Source organism: Anoplolepis gracilipes, chromosome 10, assembly GCF_047496725.1.
Source record: "Anoplolepis gracilipes chromosome 10, ASM4749672v1, whole genome shotgun sequence".
Taxonomy (NCBI): Eukaryota; Metazoa; Arthropoda; class Insecta; order Hymenoptera; family Formicidae; genus Anoplolepis; species Anoplolepis gracilipes.
Window position 1 is genome coordinate 6967226 of NC_132979.1, and position 21337 is coordinate 6988562.

At 31.9% G+C, this 21337-nt stretch overlaps 1 protein-coding gene across 1 annotated transcript in view; it reads left to right on the forward strand.

The window, feature by feature from the left end:
- Positions 1–21337, forward strand: part of LOC140670447 (solute carrier family 41 member 1) — a 77206-nt gene that overhangs the window by 18321 nt on the left and 37548 nt on the right. The window lies entirely within an intron of this gene.

A 21337-nucleotide genomic window follows, 5' to 3' on the forward strand; every position in this document is an offset into this window, starting at 1 on the left:
ATTTTGCAATTTTTTGCGGGCAAATTGCGAGAATAGTTTTCGATCCTTTTAGAAAATAATTGATAGTCTCTGGAACAAGGTAGTAAGAAAGCTATAAATCGTTCGATCACAGATCGGTTTGACTTTTTCGTATACGCGAAACAGGTATCGTTCTATTATCGAGCCGGTGTGTCTCATAGCTCACAATGTTCAATATCGTGAGCCACAGACCGCAAGCCACAAACCGAGAACCCAAGGGAGAATCCGCGCAGTGGGTGCACTTGCAGCAATATTGCTGATTGGTTCGGACCGGCTCGCGCACTTAAATTTGGTCGAACGCGCTTCATTTCCATTCGATAGAAAGATAGAGGAACCGACTGACCGAGTATCCTTCTCTCACAGGAGCTTATCTTACCCTATTTCCGCACCGCCGAATAATGTTTGATTTTGACCTCGTTGAAATTCAGAGCGTTCTTGGAGAGAAAATTTAAAATTTACTAAACGGGTCTGCACAGAAATTGGCCGATACGTAGAGTTAAATAAAATATTTTTCTTAACACATTATATATTATTTAATAAATGTTAAAATTAAAAAAAGCAGTTGCCGATGCATAAAAGTAAAATCATCAAAATCTATCAATGCATATATAGATATTATTAATATTTAATCTATAGAATTACATGTTTTAAGCATACGCAATTATTAAGCGTATTTTTACATGCTTCAAAGACAAATTTGTTAAATAAATAACTGTTTTATTTCTATCAATCTACATCTACTCTCGTCTTTCTAGAATTATGTTTCTAAATTATTTGTTTAATGAAATTAAAATTTAGATGTACGTTTAAAACTGATTATAATTAAACGTGACATTATTCTTGCTTATATATTTTCGTATTCCCACGGAAAGCGCACGAAAAACTGTTGTAGTACGTAAAATCGAACAATATTGATAATTCATAACTATTGATGATAACAACTTTGGACCCGATAAATCGTTCTGCATCGTACAACTGTCGACATAACTGTCAACTGCACTATTCGAGATAAACTTCTGTTCGTCTATCTTCAACGGTCAACGAACTTCTTCTCACACGTTTTCTCTCCTCGTGTCGCGACGAGCTTCTTTGTTAATGTTTCATCAAAGCTTACGAAAAACTAACGATACCGTCTCTCTCAACATGTTTGATCAAAAAAGTGTAAAGTAGATTTAAGAAAATTACAAAATCGATATAAAATTATTAGACTTGTTTTATGTTTTTTTTTTGTTCAAGAAATTTTAAAGTCCTAGTGATGATAAATTTTTAAATATGTCATGAAAATTGAGTTGGTCAAAAAGTTATGTCCTTTTTTGCAATCAATGACGTTTTTATGTTTTTTAATACAAAGCATTGTCCCTAAATTAAAATATATATATATATATATATATATATATATATATATATAAGGTGTTTTAGAAATAAATAGTCAAACTTTAAGAACATATTCTATCTAAGGATAAAAATTCTTATAAAGATCCGAAAACGCTTCTTTTTCAAGTTATAAATCTTTTTTATTTACAATTATGGTAGAAATACTTTATTTAAAAAATTGCTGGAAAATGATTTCCTTCCATATTAATGCATGCCTTGTATTGACTCATAAATTGTCGAATTTGTTCAAAAATTCTCGAAGTATTTCATATTTTGTCACACAAAGCGACGATTTATGATTTTGGAGTACTTCCATAGTATCAACAGGATCATAAACAAGAGTCTTTTCTTCTATCTTTACCTTTAATCTCTCCTATTTCTAAAGGGTCTTACTTTTAATAAAAGATGAATAGGACAATCCATGAGATGTCAATGCGAGACATATTGTCATGATAAATAAAAAGTGTTTATAACTTGAAAAGTAAGTTTCTAAATTCACGTTTATATGACTTTTTTTATTTTTACAGTGAATAGAATATGCTCTTAAAATTTGACCATCTATTTCTGACACTGTCTATTCTGAAAGCTAACACTTCAACACGTAATTTAAAAAAATAATTGTTTCATTAAATTTTCTTGAGTTGACATTATTTTGAAAATGAGTGACAGAAAAAATGTGTTTTCAATTCTGCTTTTTTATTTTCGTAAAAACGTCTATTGCAAGAAAAGCGACATTACTTTTTAGCCAACTCAATAAACCATTTTGAATTAGCTTGGTAGCTAATAATTTATGTAATATCTGTTAAATTGACAGTAAAACTATTTAATCTTTTTATAAATTTTTTATAAATATTGCATTTTGTCACGTTTCGCGGTTGTCATTATTTTTTTTAAACTCATTACTTAATTGAATCAATTGGCACAGAGTTTCAAAATTGAATAAATTTAATGTAATATTTATCGATTCAAAGATAATTTTACCAAATTGAAACGTATTTATTTTATACATCTCTCACTATGTAAAATTAATATTAATATTTCTCAAAAATATATCTCCCGAGAATTATTACTTTTTTTTAATAAAAATGTGACATACATTTTTTCAATAAAAGGTAAACTTTTTTATCTTTTTGTCAAAACATTTACTAAATAACAAGACATGTGAAAAGATTCATATTAAATATAAACAGAAGGCTCTAAACATAATAAAATGAAGCATACAAGTACTTTAAAGAGCAAACAACTAAAGTATAAATAAGTAAATAAAGTCAAAATTTAAAAAATTAAACGCAAATAGTACGTTGAAATGTTATAAATTTATAAAAATATTAAAAATATACATGAAAACAAGTTATAAATACGCGAAGAAATTACAATTTGTAAGAAATAAAACTAAATAATCGCAGAAAAGAAGGAGACGAGAAACGCAGATTAATTTGTAATTTTTACACATTTTAATACATGTTTTTACGTATAATATTTTTAATATTTTTATAAATTCGTTTAGTTTTTTACATTTTACCTTTATTTACTTATTTATTCTTTAGTTATTTGCTTTTTAAAGTTCTTGTATATCTCGATTTATATTAAATATTAATACACAAATTTCGCAAATATCTCGAGTTTGCCTCAGTTGTCGAAATAGTTGGTCTTTACAAGAAAACGGAACGTGTCCGAAATTCATGCAATACCGTAAGGGTTAATGCGCCGCGCCGTTAGACAAAATATCATCTTGCATAACACACAAGCACGTATGTACGAGAGACGTAGGCGAATGCGTGAGCTGACGCAGCCAGAATTAGTCGCACGGAAGCCTTTTGTTTGCCGAGATATCTCGCCGGCTCTCGTCTCTTTTCGCCATCCGATGCATTCGCCGGAGCGTGGTCATAGTATGCAAATGATTACGGCTGCCGCGTTTATTAGAGCCGTCATAAATCCTAGTCTGGTATATAAGGGGGTTGGTTACCGCCGCCATCTTCCTGCTACGACGAGGGTTTGACTTGGGCAACAGCAGCAGTAGTTGCACCGGCCGTCTCCTTCAAAGGACGAGCTCTAACGTCGGAAGGGTCCTGAAGGAACGGCAATGCAGACAGCGAGGATGTTGCGTCAGAATGTCACGCGATGACCCTCGTCTCGGCTCGTGATTATTAATAAACAAAACTTTGGATTAATTAGTTTCCTGCGACGATGTCTTGTTTAACGAAATGTTATGATCTCTGAAAGAACAAAGGAAGAAGGGACGGCTGAAAAAAAGACAAACGAGCGTAAGGATCGCTCGGGATCGTCTCATGAATATTCCGTCAATTTGTTTCATTTCGCGTGTTTTGTATGCAGAACAGCGGGAGAGACTATAGGGAGAAATAACTATTACTTGCTTGCTTGGAAATGAAAACATTTTGTAAATACAAAATACAGTAGGAAAATATATAGCATGTCTCGTAATATGTAGAGATTCTATCTTAGGAATTTATCATTTAAAAATAATATAATCTTAATAATATATAAATTTTTTTTATTGTTTTTAAGTGCAGAATTATTTCTGAAATAAACACCTCATATATATATATATATATATATGAGGTGTTTATTTCAGGAATGATTCTGCACTCAAAAACAATAAAAAAACAATAAAAAAAAATAAGAATATATAAATATAAATATAGAGGGTGATTCATAAATATATGGCAATATTTCAAGGGATGAATGTAAATAAAAAATAAATTTAAATAAATAAAAAATAAATTTAAATAAATAAAAAATATTACGTAACATAGGTTGTATACACTATAGTTCTTAAATCATGAGCCTTAACGTTGAGTTTACTCGCTGAAAAATATCAGATGTGTGTGGAGGGTGGAGTTTTTTTAACGAAAATCTCGTATCTCCCTTCATACTTCTACAGTTTACACCATTCAAGTTTTTTTTATCTAATTAAAGTTTTATTAATTGAAATCAAATTACTCGAACGAAAAATAAATATTTCTTCCGAGCAGTTAGTTAGTTTTAAAAACTCTGAGACGCATTATTTAATTCTTACATTAAAATTTCTGTCTACGCATGTGAAGAAATATTTCAAGTTTAAATGGACGATATTATAGAAACCTCCAAAGTTGTTTATACGAAATGTAATCTTATTCTATTGTATCCTATACGTACGCGATATACACATATCGCGATTAAAGATAAGATTGTCTCGAAATTGTATCTAATATACTTATCTATCGCTCCTTTCGACGATGATGAAAAAAGAAGCGAGATACGATCTTCGCACAATTACTGGCCAAAGTGCTTACAAAGGAAGCTCGCTGCTCGTAGCTTCCGCGAGTAAACTGCATGAACTATGTAACTTTGCGCGGAAACAACGCTGCAGCGATCGCCTCCGGTCAAGCCTCCAATTACAGCGTATAATTGGATAGTAAAGGAACGGTTATATCGACCAATCGTACGACTATTGAATGATCATATAGTGCATTGCACGATTATCAGAATTCCTGAAAATAATTGATTGTAGAGACGTATTTATTCTTTTCTTGATGAGGAAAATTAAAGTCAATTTTTATTCGAAATTAAATAAATTATAATTGTACGGCGAAAAATTATGTATATTTAATATCTCTTCTCTATAATTGGATAAAAAATTCTTTATTAACGTATTTATTAATTGCTGCAATTTAATTAATTGCTGTATAATTACTGCAATCTATACAGCTCAGGTGTTTATTAAAAATTTATAAAATAAGTCGTGTAAACCCATCTCTTTCTCTTTCTCTTTCTCTCTCCTTCTTATAGTTCGGGCGAAAGATATTGCGCACGACAAGCTTATGCTCTAAAGACACTGGCCTTTTTATCTGCGTTTCCGACGTCCTTATCTTCACGTCCTCGCTTTTCTTTTATTCCTTTTACGTTATACTCTATCTCGTCCACCTACCCATCCCCTTACTGCTCTGTCGTCGACGGTTTCTAGGTGTCTTCCTTACGGATAACCGTCGCAGTCGCTTCTTCTTTTGCTCTTCTCCCCGTCGCGCGACGCTGTCTTCTTTGTCGATTTCTAGCTTTTTCTTTCTTTCTCTCTCTCTCTTTCCATCTCTCATGTTTTTTTTCCCTCCTTTTCCGCATTCGGGCTGCTTCAGACAATCGGACGCGGTTCTTCGAAGGGAAAACGGGTAACGATCGCCTGAATTCCGCGATAATTGCCGGAGACTTTGCTTCCACTTCGCAGACACAGATAGACACGATTCCGCGATTGAACGAATGCATTTTAATCTCACGGTCCCCTTGAAGATCCGCCTACTCCGACTCGATCCGCGGATTTTCCCAATGTTTATTGTTTTCGCACCGATGTCCTCGTCATTGTCGTCGCGGATTTCTAATTTCTACTATCGTTCTCCCAAGTATCTCATTTTTCCAGACAATTTCTAGAAAGAAAAGGCTTCTCAATCAATTTAATTGTAAGATTATCTAAAAAATTATAGATTATCCGGATTCGCGGAATAGTATAATTATACATGAGAACAATAATTAAGTTCACGTAATGACGTATTAACCCTCCAGCATTGTGGATTTTTTAACAAGTCGATTTTTTTATTGTAAATTTTAGAACAAATAATAGATAGCGTGCTTCGGTATCTCCCCCTAAAAAAAACTTGTTAATACTGAGATTACGTACGCATAAAAATGTTAGTGTGTAATTGTTGTATTCTGTAATAAGAATAATTCAAAATCACGTCTGGGTCTTTAACGAACCAAGTTGCAGACTACGTTATTTATATAAATATTTCTGCAAATTAAAAGTTTGGATCTTTTTCGTATCTTACATTCCTTTGATGTTAATTTTAAAAGGAGATACAGACACTTTTGATAAGCTATAAGAGTTATTCAACAGCTCCTATCACTCAAAGATAGTCTACTTTTACGTCTATTTTTTAGTATGCTTGATTGAACTAGTCTCAAATATCTTGTGTACTAATTTTAATAAAAATGAATTAAAATAATGATTAAATTTATAAAAATAATATTATTATACTTTTTTCGAAATACATATCCGGAAGTATTACAGTCTAAAAGGATTTTCTTTTTATTTAAAACCTAAGTATTTTGATAGAAATTACGTTTTTACAATTTTTTACTCCGATGTAAATTTATTAAAAAATAAATAAAATACAATCTAACTTTTACGATAATAAAAACTTATCGTTAAAGTTTTCATAAGTATATGAGATTTTGTATTCAGATTTTTATACATTGCAAAGAACAGTTTAAATACCTGTTCTAGACTTAAAAGAGGGTTTGCAAGCGGAGGGTTAATTGTCTAATTAAATAAAATATTAGCATCAACAACAGGATGTAATAATGGAGAAAATAATTATATTATTATATTTATTATTTTCTACATTTTACGCTTTGTTTGACATGTTTACAAGTAAGTACGACGACGTCGTTCTGAGATAGAGCGAGTAGCGCCGGCGGGGAGGGAAAATGAGGAAGAAAAGGGACGTGGGAGGTCGTTCTGAGCAAACCAGGACAACAGTGCATTCGGTGTTCCCTCGTGTCACTGATTATTCCATTTACGAGCCATGCCATATGATTCTGAATAGCGGTACACATACCGGGCTGGAGATTCCCTCCGCGTCCATAACCGGTACGTTGTCATCGCGCAACCAACACCGCCCCTCGCTCTCCTCTTTCTCTCTCCTTTCTCTTTTACCCTTCCGGTCTCGTGTAGTTCGTCACACAGAGAGAAAGAGAGAGAAGCCCTCATTGGATCGGAAATCGATTCAATCTGCGCGAGCCATGTCGAGGATTTTTTGACTCGCCAGCATCAACGATACTCCCGAAAAAAATAGCCGGCTGTGCAGCATCCACTGCAGAAACGAACACGTCCGCATTTAGTACGATCGACACCGTCGAAGCGGAATGTTTCCGCGAATGTGGACGCGCCGAGCGAATTTCCCAATCGTGAGCGAGAGGATATTCCGACTTGATGAAACTCAGTTCAATCAAATGCACAATAAAAATGTCAGTTCCGCGCGCAATGTTGCTTCTTTTGACGTCTATTAAGCTGGCGCAGCCAGCTTTAGCACGACCGAACGCAACTTATGTACATAAATTTAGTGCCCGTTTATTTCTCAATTTCTGATTTTGTTGCTCCGGTCAATCCGGAGAAAATAGTGGCTGTGCTAACTTATCGAGAAACGGCGCTATATTGTTTCGCTTCACGATGCGATTGGCGTACCTCGACGATCTCCATCGCTATTTTAAACTTTCTCGGTTGACTGGATCAATATTCGATCGGCGTATCAGAAACTCAGAGCGCTGTATTAAATTCCATAGCAGCGCTTATGCTTATGCTACAACGCTGTACCGATAACGTTGCAGTCTCCATCGACGAGAGCGGGCTCAGTCACATGTTACACCCATCTGCTATCTGGATCCGTTCTGGCGACGGAAAAAGCAGATTATTCGGCCGGTTAACGTCAACCAATTTTGGCCGCAGTCGAGCTTTAGATACGTATCGCGACGATAGAACATTATGGAGATGCGAGAGCTCGCGCGCACTTTGGCAGGCGTCTCCCGCCACCCCTGCCCCGCGTATATATATATATATATATATATATGTATATATATGCGGAATAAAAAATTTTGCGGGGGCAGCACACCGCCGCTATCGAACACTCTGCACGTCCGCAAACACGACGTAGATCGTCGTGCTTGCGCATGCAGATTTTCAGGTGCGGCAAACCGTCTGTGTTGGAGAAGCGCGACGCGTCTACCTGAATTAGTCGAGGGAAGATACCGGGCGGCAGAAGGGAGGGACGCAAAAGGGTGCTTCTGTCTTTATTCATGCATAAAATCTATATTCTTCGGGGGGGGGGGGGAGGAGACAACGAGAGAGGAAGCGACGACCACCCGAGGCAACCCTTTCTTATTCGCCTTCGTGTCACCCCTCGGTTGCGCGTTTTACGGGATTATTTTCAGGAATTTTTATTTCATTTTTTATTCTTGCAAAACTCCCTCGACATGATTTTGATGTTTATGGAGAATTAACATGTTAAAAATTATAAAAATAGAGAGGTAAGATATCACGGAGAAAAGATGGGAATTCAAAACCGATTCTAAATATTCAGAAAAATATAAAAGTTTCGAACGGTTGGTAAAATGCAGGTTTGTAAAATCGATTGGCTAACTTTGCAAAAAAAAAAAAAAAAAATATATATATATATATATATATATATATATATATATATATGTAGATTTTTTTTAAATTAAAAATATTATAAGAACAGTTTCCAATTTTTTTTCCTCAATGTTGCGAAAGTTGGCGAGTTGTTTTTAACGCGGTTTCGTTTTACCCGACGAGCGATTAAAATTACATCGTCTCCAGAGAGAAGGGTATCTCTATTTTGCGGGATACGCGCTCCGTCTCGTTTCAGCTTAAGTCACGTCGCTCGTGAGTGCGCACTCGTAACGGCAATTACTTTATAATTGGATCAATGACCTACGTGCTCTTGATCAGTATGGCTATTCAATTTTATTATGTGTTTTGATAGCGTTCCGCGGCTTGCGAACAATCGCCGCGAGCGGTATGAAACATTTCAACCTCGCTGATTAATCGGGGTGTACACGCTCTGAAATGAAATATATTTAATTTCGCGAAAATTTAGTCCCATACAATTATTCCACGATATTCTCTCGATTATATTAATGAACCGAGCGAACATATCACGATGTCGTTGCACCGGCAAAGGACCAGTTACACATTTCATTCTATTGTAATATTGTCAATAATTACCACACAATTAGCAAACATCTGCTAATGAAATATAGAAGGCGATGAATATGGAATAAAATCTATATATTATTTGGTATATATTATTTGGCATAACTCATGCGGATGAACAAAATATGTTAGTGTCGAATGGAAATCGTATCGAGTTATTTGGATTAATATACAATTGTCTATTAATAAGTAAATTTCTAGATATGCATGGTTAGGGAATAAAATAAAAGTTCGGGTTACAGATTGTTTAAAAACAACTTGTGTAAAAGAGAAAGATGCAATATATTAAGTATCTCGCATTTATCTATCTAGAGCGTTCTCTTCTCTAATAAAAGAAACTTTATATTAATGATAAAAATATTGACACATTAATTATTTTCGAATCATTTTCAAATCTATCAAAGAACTCCGCGGACGGGAAAGAAGTTCGGAGGAGAACCGAAATATAATGAAGGATATTACGAACTTCAAAGTGACGCGAAAACTAACGGAAGAAAAAAAAAAAAAAAAAAAAAAAAAAAAAGTAGAAATGCGGCGCAAATAAAAGACAGTGGATATTGGAACAGATCGCAGAAACTTTGCGACTTTATCAAACCCCGTCTAATCGTCCGAGTATGAGAGATTTTCCCGAAGACTTTATTATTAGAAAAGTTCACGGATGTGGAGGAGAATCGGACGATATCCGGCTCGAGTCGCGCCGGATTATCATGGTTATCGACTTCGCGGCTCTGACGGCTCTGATCGAAGACAAGGGGGGGGGGGAGGGTCGCTCTGCCCATTACGCCGTTCAAGTAACAAGATATTGAATTTCCGGCGCGGTTGCAAGAGCCTCCGACCTCTTCTCTCTTCGGGACCGGAATCTGCGCCCTGCGATATAATGGAGCGCCTTTACGCGCGTCTCCTGGACCCTGTGTCCCAGGGCACTCAAGGGAGAGAAGAGAAGGACGCCGAAGGCTATACACACATACAAGCCTCTGTACAAACGCCCATTTTCAAACAATGAATATTTTAGCGCGTCCGTGAAAGCCTCCTTGAGTCCGCTTTTTTGTGTTCGACCGCTCTCGGCACAAAGGGCATCATCGTCGCGCCCTGAACCCTATGTGTATGTACTTGTATACGCCTTGACGCTCCTAGCTCCTTGACCATTCAAGGAATACCAGCGTAACTGAATCAAGTATAATACTATTCTTCACGCGAGAATATATCCTTTCTTTATTCTTGAAGAGTTCGCTCATCCTTGAGATGTATTGTGACGATGAAAGATTTTATTTTAAGATGGACCGAAAAAATTTTTTAACGAATTGTTGGAATTGTTTAAAAATTCGTGATTGCGATTTTGTAAACGAAAAAGTAAAAAATAATATAATAAATATATCGAATATACGCGCAATATCGATTGATATGAATAAAGTGGACGCTACGGATGGCGTTACTAGTTAATTCAGCATGTTTTATCTACAAATGGTACGAAAAGTATTTTAATTCATCTTTTCCTATCAACGTATGGTAGGAACTATCAGAAATTTAAAAATAAAAACGTGTAACATATATTTAAAAATGACAACTATAAAAAAGTATAAAATAAAATAATTATATAAAAGTATTTTTTAAATATCCAATATTTTCAAAATTAAACTTAGAATAATAATAATAAGTTGGCTGTGTGATACTCGGACTTAAAATTCCTTATTCACCTTTTGTAGATAAAGTAAAATGAATATCAGCATACGGTACGAGAAATAATGTTTTAATATTTGAATTTATTAATACAATATTTGAGATTATTAATATTAAATATTATATATATCGAATTTTATGTTATATAATTTTATTTAGCAACACACACGTGTGTTATAGAAAGAAATATAAATCTTTTTTATCGTGTGTACTTGTATGTGTATGTGTAACGCATTTGTACTATGATACAATAAATAACATTTTTGCTTGTGAATAGGAATATACAATAAAAAATATTTTTGTTAGTTGTGTTACGTATGAAAAATTTAATTTTAAAATTACACTACTTTTAAAAAATATTTCGTAACTGTGTCTTCATATTTGATGCACAAATATTGCAGCAAGAATATTGCTTTTATTATTTATTTGCAAGTTTATTATAATGATTTATAATCGAAACACTATAAATTGTTTCAAAATTTGCGAAATAAAATACTATGGCAAGAAAGTTTTTAAAAATTAATTTTACTAAAAGTATTTTGTAATTTTTATTCCAATAATAATTGAGAGTTTAAAAATTTTAAATTGTTTTCAGGCTATGTTTAGACAGTCGTTAGTTATGAATCATACATGCGTCATTAATATTAACACATGTGCGACTTATGATCAGGCGATTGTCGTAGCTTGTGAGTGCCTAGTATCGAATTTTTTATACATATCTAAAAAATTACTGCTTGAAATAAAAAATAGCAACTACCTTTATTACTTAATTTTTCGAGAAGTTCCTGCTCTAGTATTTTGATTCACTCACATAGAATTTTGAGACACTCTGTATATTCGATACATTTCTTTCTACATGATATATAGAATATAATTTTTCAGTAGTTTGTTATTTTTGCCAAGCTTATGACTTCATCTCCAAGAGATGTGATGATAAAAAAAGGGAAAAGCTGCGCAATTTCTATCCAAGTGGAAAAAAAAATTGAAATACCGGTATCGTGTCGGATGAATATTGCAGTGACTGTTTTTCAAGCAAAAACGAAAGTTCAGAAACGAGGGATAAAAATCGGCGGCGAAGCGACCATTGTCCAGCTGTCCGATAATGGACGACCCTCCTTTGGCTCGAGTTAATAATACTGAATTGATCTAGGACGTTTTGGCGATTATGTTTCACAGCGCTGCTTTCCGCGTACGCTCGCCTTTTATATTACAGACAGTCGAAAAACACAACTTTTTACCCAATTTTTTTCATGACTGACTGCCTGCGTCCAGCATCTGCCTCCCGATATGCATCGGTCATCGAACGCATGGCGATCGTCCGATAAAATGCAAAATAATCCTAAAAAGTATCATTGTATCCTGACAAAAGAAAATTAAATTCAACGTCGACATGAATTATGCAATTTCGGAATCGAAGAAAATAGTTGAATAAAAATAATTCCTAAAGAAACACGCGACTATATTATTTTAAATAATTTTAGTCATCTGTTTTATTAATTTTTTTTAAATTTGAATAAATTGTTCAAATAAAATTCATGTAATTTGTATTTAAAATCAAATTTATAATATTTTTAATTTATTTGAAATATTAAAAATCTACTTATTTAATATAATATGTTTCGCATTATATTATTTTTATTTTTCGATCAAAGTAATAACAGTAACTTGTATACACTAAAATAAAAACATATATAGATGTTAGATATGGTTTTAATAAATAAAAAATATAGTTCAGAATAACTATTCCTATTTCATCGAAGTTATAAAATTTTATAAATATGTATATAAATTTTGATATAAAAATGATATCATACAAAACGTGCGAGAGCTATCATATGTTTAAAGTTGTATGTATTTACTAATTTGCGTTATCTTTATTAGTACTTTGATCACTTTTTGGAGATTTTTTTACGATTGTAATTACGTGTTTATATGTCACGTATGCAATCTGGATTGAATTTAATCGCGAATAAAAGTCAAGATATGAACGATAACGATTATATCCGATTAGGAAAGCCTAAAGTTTCTCCGGCTGTATCGATATTATATCAAGTTTGAACATTATGTTAAACATAAATATAAATTATTATTTAAAAATAATATAATTAATATAAACATTAAAAAATAGAAAGAAAGAAACATTCAAATTAAATTATTATAATTAATTTATTAATTTATTATATTTAAAAAAATGTAAAATATTTAAAAACAATATTTACAATTTAAATAGTATTCAATTATACAATTTTAAAACAATAATTTAAATTATTAAATTAATAGTTTATTTTATTAATGTAAAATATAACTTCTTAAAGTTTCGTATAGAAACTTGCATATTTGCATTTTCGTTATATTGCACTTTGAAGCAAAAGAGAGTCGTTATTGGCTGAACAATAGCTTATTCCGCAATCATTCATATGACATGCGGTCATGCCACTACTCGTCTATTTTTTTACCGCACGATTCATCCGAAGGGTAGGAAGCAAAAACCATAGAAAGGAAGTTTAGTTCGCGCTTATAACAAGAAAAAAATTTTCGCTCGTGCTTCGAACAAACTTTATATAAGGGAGTTTTTTTTATTTTTTTATTATGATATGATATATTATTTATCTGAATACAAAATTAATTAATTAATTTATAAAAATATAATCATAATAATAAATTTATACAAATATATATATATATATATATATATATATATATATATATATATATATATATAATACACACAGTATATAGTATTTACGTATATGTATTAATCTCGTTTAATACCATATATAAACATATAAAGTTTAATACATATATATATATATATATATAAGATACATATAATTGTTATATTAATTGTATAATGTCATTATTATATAATTTTATAACACATAGACACGAACCCACATAAAAGATAGCGATATATAAATTAAAAAGATCACTATAAATATCTGTGTGTGTAAATATATATACATTATTTAAATTTTAAATTAAATACTTTATTAAAGTTTTGCGAACATTTTGTTTGTCTGTGATAAATTATAGCTGATTAATAAAATTTCAAGATGTGCAATATTTTCATACATTTAATTACAGACAAAAATAAGATGCTTTTGTTCTCAAGTGTAAAGATATTGTTCCAATCGTTCGTTCCGTTGCACTTTACGAAGGAACGATACTTGATGGGAATTCATGCACCGGTATAGGTTCTCACGGATTATCGACTCGAATACCTCATGAAAATTATCAAGCTAGGGCCCAGTAGCGGTTGTTGCGTAATGCCATTAATTTGCAGGAACCGATGCAGACCACCGGCTTCATTATCGTTATCAATACTGTATAGAATCGCGTGACAAGTGCGTAACCGCAGATGCGGAACGCCCCCGGTACCTATAGACGTTGCGTCCAACCGCCTCAATTTATCCTTTAAATTATGCATGATCTCGCTGAGCATAGCGGTTTTTGATCCGCATCGAATAAAAGGAATCAGAGCTCTATACTAGATTTTATATTCTTTTTATTTTGCCTCCTCGTTTTTATTTAACATTATTATTACATATTGTTAATCGCTACATTTTTTTTGCAAATAAACTATCACTCTCTAATTAAAAAAAATTCATTTATGCAAGTAATTTTATTCTCTATTATAAAAATATGTAATCAATAATATATATGTATAAAAATTAACTTAGAAAATTGGCAAATAAGAGCAAAACGCTATAATTAGTGCGCAAATATTTATTTTATGTAATGAATTAATCTATTAAAATAACGTACGTTTATACTCGTTTATTTTTAACCAAATTGACCAAATAATATTTGAAATTTTCTGAAACATTTATATAACTCTTTGCTATTTTCATTTATTGACATATGTTATTATGATAAATTAATTAATAATGAAACTTTATTCGCTGAAACACATGGGTATCAAAAAAACTATCTTATCAAAAAAATTATGTTATTATATACTTAAATATTTTATATCGTTAATCATACTTTTTCTACATTTTTGTAGTTGCATTTTCTATTTTGTCTTTATATGACTGTTAATCGAAATATATTTCAGAATTACGTTTAAGCCGGCTGTAAAAATAGGCAATGATGATTAGAGGGTAAAAGAACAACAAGGGCTTAGTGTTTGTTAGACTATATTATTAGACGTGTCCAATTATTCTTTGGCTAACAAATAATATTTATCGACGAACAAGTAATCCCTATGAACTTACAATGTAATTTTGATTCCGAATATTTTGATTTTCAATTTCTTCCTACCTTCTTTCCTTTCTCATACACTTTGTACCCTCAGTCGCTCGTTGGCAATCACACCAACGGCTTCTCCGAAAGAAAAAAATATCGCACACAGAGGAAAGATATATATTTATATATGTATATAGGTAGAGCATAGTGATAGCGAAAAAAAAAAATTATTTCTACGACAAATCATCGTCACGATCGTATGTGAATTTAAAAAATATCTTTCGGTCAAAGTTAAAAATACTTTTTTGACATCGAAGCACAGCACCCCAGTCCATATCACATATCTAATTTGTGTAAAAGATACTAATTTTTAATTATAGCGTTTGCTGTTTCATATATTAAATTTATAGATATTTAAATTACATATTTCATTTTTATATATTTAAATTTATTTTTAAAATTCTCTTTTTTATATATTTATTGCATATCACTTGATTTTGAAATTTTTATTCAAATAATAATAACTATATGATGTTTACATTAGTATAAAAAAGTACGCATGTATATACGCCTGTGTTTGTACCTTGATAAAAGTTAAAATTTCACATAAGTAATTTTGACATAGTGTCTTTTACACAAACAAGTTACAGATGACGCGTAGATGCACTTTCTCGTAATAGTTTCTCATACTAATTAATTTAATCATACACACATCATATTACTCTCTTTCTCTCTCTCTTATCTCGATATTCTTTATATATCGATGTACTATATATATATATATGTATATATATATATATATATATATATATATATATATATATATATATATATATATATATATACAGAGTGGCTCATATAACTGTTAATATTTCAAGAACTAGGCGATTGATTTTAATCGTTTTGATCTCGAATTTTATAGATATCAAGAACCTTTAAATGTCAAGATTGATGGCTCTTCACTTTATGGCGCCACTCTATTTATATATACATATAAGTTTTATATGTGTGTGTATATATATCATAGATATAGATACACAATAATTTTTTATCTCAGTTAGAGCGTACTAACTTTACCATGTAAAACTAATACCGTTCGTCATTTCTTGAAAATACTAAAACAAAAACGTTATAGAGAGAGTACGGTATAAAGACTATATAATTACTATCGCATAAATATCTATAAATATATACGGTAGATGAAAGCATTATAATAGGAACATTCGTTTTGCTGTTGCTCTCTTAAATTACCGTCACACTTAAGGTGGTAAGGGATAGCGATTACCGTAAATAAATCGATCGGTATCTCTTTCTTTGTACGAAACTCTCGTGTTACGTACAAAAGCTAATGAACGATATCCTTGTGAGTCTTATCGTTCTAAAACGTTGGCAGAGTATTTGAAAAGTAATTCGTCTTCGAGAAGAACTTTGGCAAAAATATACAATAGGACCCATTAATTATTCAATCCGACCTTCGTAAAAATAGACACGCAATACTGAATAGTCGATATTTTTAAGCGACATTAGAATCAAAAGAATTATTTATATCTGATTTTTCTGTTATATTATAAAATTATTATTATTATTGAAATTCGCAAAATCTATAAATTAAATATGGTGCTTTAATAATTGGTTAAAACGTTATGACATCTGTTCTAATTTGATTATGTTCGCCAAGCGTTTGCACAGTTGTATATTAGCTATTTATCTTCAGTGTATATATTTATACTCTTTCATTTTCGTTAATCAGCCAGAAAAGAATGTTCGCACGATAAATCATGTCGAAAAATATGACGGAAATTATAAATTAAACTAGTTACATATGTTTATTATGTGATTACAGTCTTTCACGTTTCGATAAAAACTTACACTCGATAATGTTATACTGCACACATCTCATAATAGTCGTCTGTAAAATAACCGAAAGTTACGATGACATTTTTCGTAGTCGTTTATTATGTATATATTCTAATGCACACTTTGGTAAATATATATTTAATAATTCGTCATATATCGACCCGATGTCTTCGCACTTGTACTTTTTTTCTTGTTCCAGTAGATAAGTTTAATTATGCTATTCCCGTCATCGGTCGAGGAAAGAAGTAACTAGGGGACCCTGAATCGTGATGCTTACCGATCGTATTAATTTAAATACCTATCACCCTTTTATCGGCCTCTTGCGGAATCGCTCTATCGATTTAATCACTAATTTTGATTATCCTCAAAACTTACACATTGTACATTTATATGCGTTACGTATTACGTACCTTAATTCTACGCCGTCCTCTTAAAGTACTTAATTTTACTCTAAAAAATATTTAATTTTACAACGTCGCGCACACACGGACGATTACATTTGTTGTGTCAATTTGATAAGCAAAAGAAGAGCCCGTATCAAATTTTATGCAAAAAATTAAAAACACCAAACATTTTTGCAAGAAAATTCCTTTGAAAAAAAAAAGATTAATATAAAAGTTATACATTTATTGTTATTTTTAATTATGTTTATACATATGTCTCTTTTCAATGTAATATTTTACATTGGAAAAACAAACAGTACAATTAACTGGAAAAGGAAAGCTATATATATATATTTTTTTTTATATAAAACAACATGATTTTTTTGTATACAATTATTACATAAAACAGCGATGTTATTTATGCATATACATGTATGTTTAAAGAAAGGGGCTCGTCTTTCGTTTATCGATTAAATTACATATTATATCGATGTGCGCGCGCGAATACGATACGGTTGGTCCAATTCTATCGGAGCCAGCTTTGTTCGACATAACAAATCTATTCCGATCGGACTAACCTGACGTGTCGCTCGGTAAAGCTCAATTTAGGAACCTAGCCGTTTACAATGTAATAGGAACTGAATTTTCTCTTACGCGACGCGGACCTTCAAAAGTCGTCATCGTCGCGCAAGGTCATCTTTGATAAATGTCGCGATAACCACGACATTTTTTTTTCCACGCGAGCGCTCCGCGTCTTTGCAAATGTCTGAATAAAGACGTATGACTTTGTAAAAATTCATTGCTGAGGTAGCCACGCGATTCCTGAGGATTGGCATTCCGCAGTTGCGTCATTCTGACATTGTTACAATATTAGCGTCTATACTGGGTGTACGAAAGAATTATTAATCGGAAATGTAAAGACACCTTCATGTAGCGTTCATAAAAATAAGATTAAAATAGATTGTTGTTAAGATTTTTTTCTTATGTCTCGATGTTATATGTATTACATGTATGTGATTCACGGAAAAAAAAAAATTATTGTGAAATTGTCATTTTATATAATCTCTCTTGTAATTCATTTTTTACTTAAATAAAAGTGACTGTAAAAGAGTTTATTTAGAAAAATATACGGTAGTGAGCTAAGACTCGTTTAATTTAAAATTTAAAAGTATACTATACCATCATAAAAAATATTAAACACTTTCTCCTTTTAACACTCTATATATTTTTTGTGCGCCTATGAAATATAAATATGTTGTATAACGTTTTCAAGGGCTATTATTGTCTCGCGGTTATTCAATATAAATGCTAGCTGTAATTTTCCAAGCTATTAAAGAAAAAAAAAAAAAAAAAAAAAAAATGACCGATTAATTGTCGTTGGCAAGCATTATCTTAAAAATGTAAATTAGTTAAAAAAATGTAAATAACTAAGAAAAAGAAATGATAAATATATATATATATATATATATATATGTATATATATATAGATATATATATATATATATATATCTTTTTAACACTGGGTGTCACTCCTATGAAATTTTATGCGTTATTTATTTGTTTTCCTTTTCTTGTTTTTTGTTATATTTTTCTTTAAATAAATAATATAGATAGATACACAGTACATACTATCAATATATGATTTCCATGGAGAATGTAGATAAAACAATTTACTTTCTCTTGTAGACAGATAAGATAATTATTATACAGTGACTCATGAAACTGATCAAATCGTTGTATTGTTAGCAATTTTTTTTTACAATTCGTAATTGTGCAAAAATATCCGTAGCAAAATTATAGATCTGTTTGTTTAAACAAATATCTACAACTTTGCTGTAGATTATTGTTGTTATTATATCAATAATTATTGTTACTAAAGAACATTTTTTTTTTTTTTTTTTTTAAGAATATCTTTTTATCTTTTACCATAATCAAATTTCCAAGTAGGATAAAAGAATCCTGTACGATAAACTAAATTAATTTAAAAATCTCCTTTGATAACTCGAATTATCTCTCGATAGAAAAAATCTATACGAGAGACTAGAGTCACATATTCTTGCGTAATGAAATCTCAAATAAACTTCAACTCTTTGTACGTTCTTCAAAGTGTAACTCTCTCACTATTGTAGCACACCTTTCTCCCGCGCCTTAAAAAAGAAGGACGAAAAAAACGCGACACGTGTCGCGCGGGGCTTTTCCCTCCTTCCATATTTTCACATTCTACTCATATGGCGTCAACCCTAATTTCACGAATTCCGCGGTGTTTTACAAACTTTTTTTGCGCCGATTTTTCACGATCGATGCGCTTTACACCCATCTGGCGTCGCCGGTCGATAGGGGTCGTCGAGACCCAACAATAGCAAGTTAAGCCGACGAAGTAAGGGAAGAGGGAGACGGAGAAAGAGAGGAGCGAAATCTTATAAAGGATTTCCAAAATATTGTGTAAATCGGTTAGGAGAAAGGGAGATGTGCCAGCTGAAAATTTGGGGTGAAATCCGTCGAAATGGGGAAAGCGCGCACGCACCCGGCGCGTGGACAGAGCGCTAAATAAATAAAGGGTTGTGTGCGAGGATTTAATCTTTCTTCTGTCCGCGATAGTGCACATGAACAGAGCCCTGGCACAATGCTCCCGTTTTCAACCCTTCGCCGTTTCTCGATTCCTGTTTCGCGGATTCTCCGCTTTTACCCTTTTCGTGGAAGCGCTCGACTGGAAACGTTTCTGTGACTCGCGGCGCAAGCTGAAAAGCCGTGAAAGGGTTTCTGGAACAATTCCCTGTTTCTCGCTCTTTTTTATCACTTTTTTTTTGCATTATATTGAAGGGTTCATTCGATGGGTTTGCGCAACGACGTTTACGAAATGTTGCATTTCCTATGCTTGCCCGATATTTCATTGTCCAAGACATGTGTCGAGCTCGTTCAACAATAAATTTGGAATTTGATCGGATAAAATTGAAATACGAGTGTGATTTTTTTTTTTTTTTTATATATTTTTATGTTTTTCATATATTTTTATATATTTCAATAATCGCGCATATGCATAAGTAAAAATTAATTTAAAAAATTTGAATTAAAAATAAATTCAAATGTTTTGGCTAGAACAATTTGAAAATAACTTTTGAAAGATATTTGATCTTTTTCGATTAGAATATTTAATCAGTTAATAATTTTGGACGTGAAATTAATCACGATACTTGTTTGCGATAATGTTATTTGCTTACAAGCATTGCGATGTCATCATCTGTTGTTTGCAACGATTTCTCCGACGACCGTTTGACGGAATTACGATTTTATTGTCCATCGAATTTAACGACATCGTTGAAATAATTCAATATTTATTGCTATATATTCGGTTAAATATGATCGCGCAGTTATAGAAATATCATAGATTGCAAACGAAAAATATGAAAATAAGAAATAATTGAATTAACGATTCGAAGAAGAAAATTAAAAAGAAAGAGTAATATTTATAAAACTAAAAAAGTAGTTTATCTGACAAACAATTTTGAAAAAAAATCTCTCTACTTATTCTTATGAAATAATATTATATTAATAAAAATAAAATATAATATTAAATAATTATTTTTTTTTATTAAAAATATATTTAAAATTAATGTATTAAATATAAATTTAAAATTAATGTATTAATGTATAAAATTAATATATTAAAAAATTATTGTAAAATAGCATTAAATCCTTCGTGTAAACTACCTAGAAACTGTTATAAATAAACTCGACATCATCAAAAGAATTTTCTTTTTCAAATTTCGAAGAGTTATTTCTTTAATCGCTGTTCTCCGTCGCGTTTTTACGAGTTTTCTCGCGCGGAAAATTTCGTTGACCCTCGTCTCGGCACGTGGATTTCTTTGATCGTACGAGACATCGATTGCGACCGTGGTGAAGTTCAAGACGAAGAAAAAAGATACGGGAAACGCGAAGGCAATTGCTGCGACAGTAGTGGTGATGGTTGTGACGGTAGTGGTGAAATTATTACGAGAGGATAAAATTTCTACAAGTTAGTGAAAGGCGATAGGGGAAGAAAGTGAACGCAGGGGAACGAGGTCGA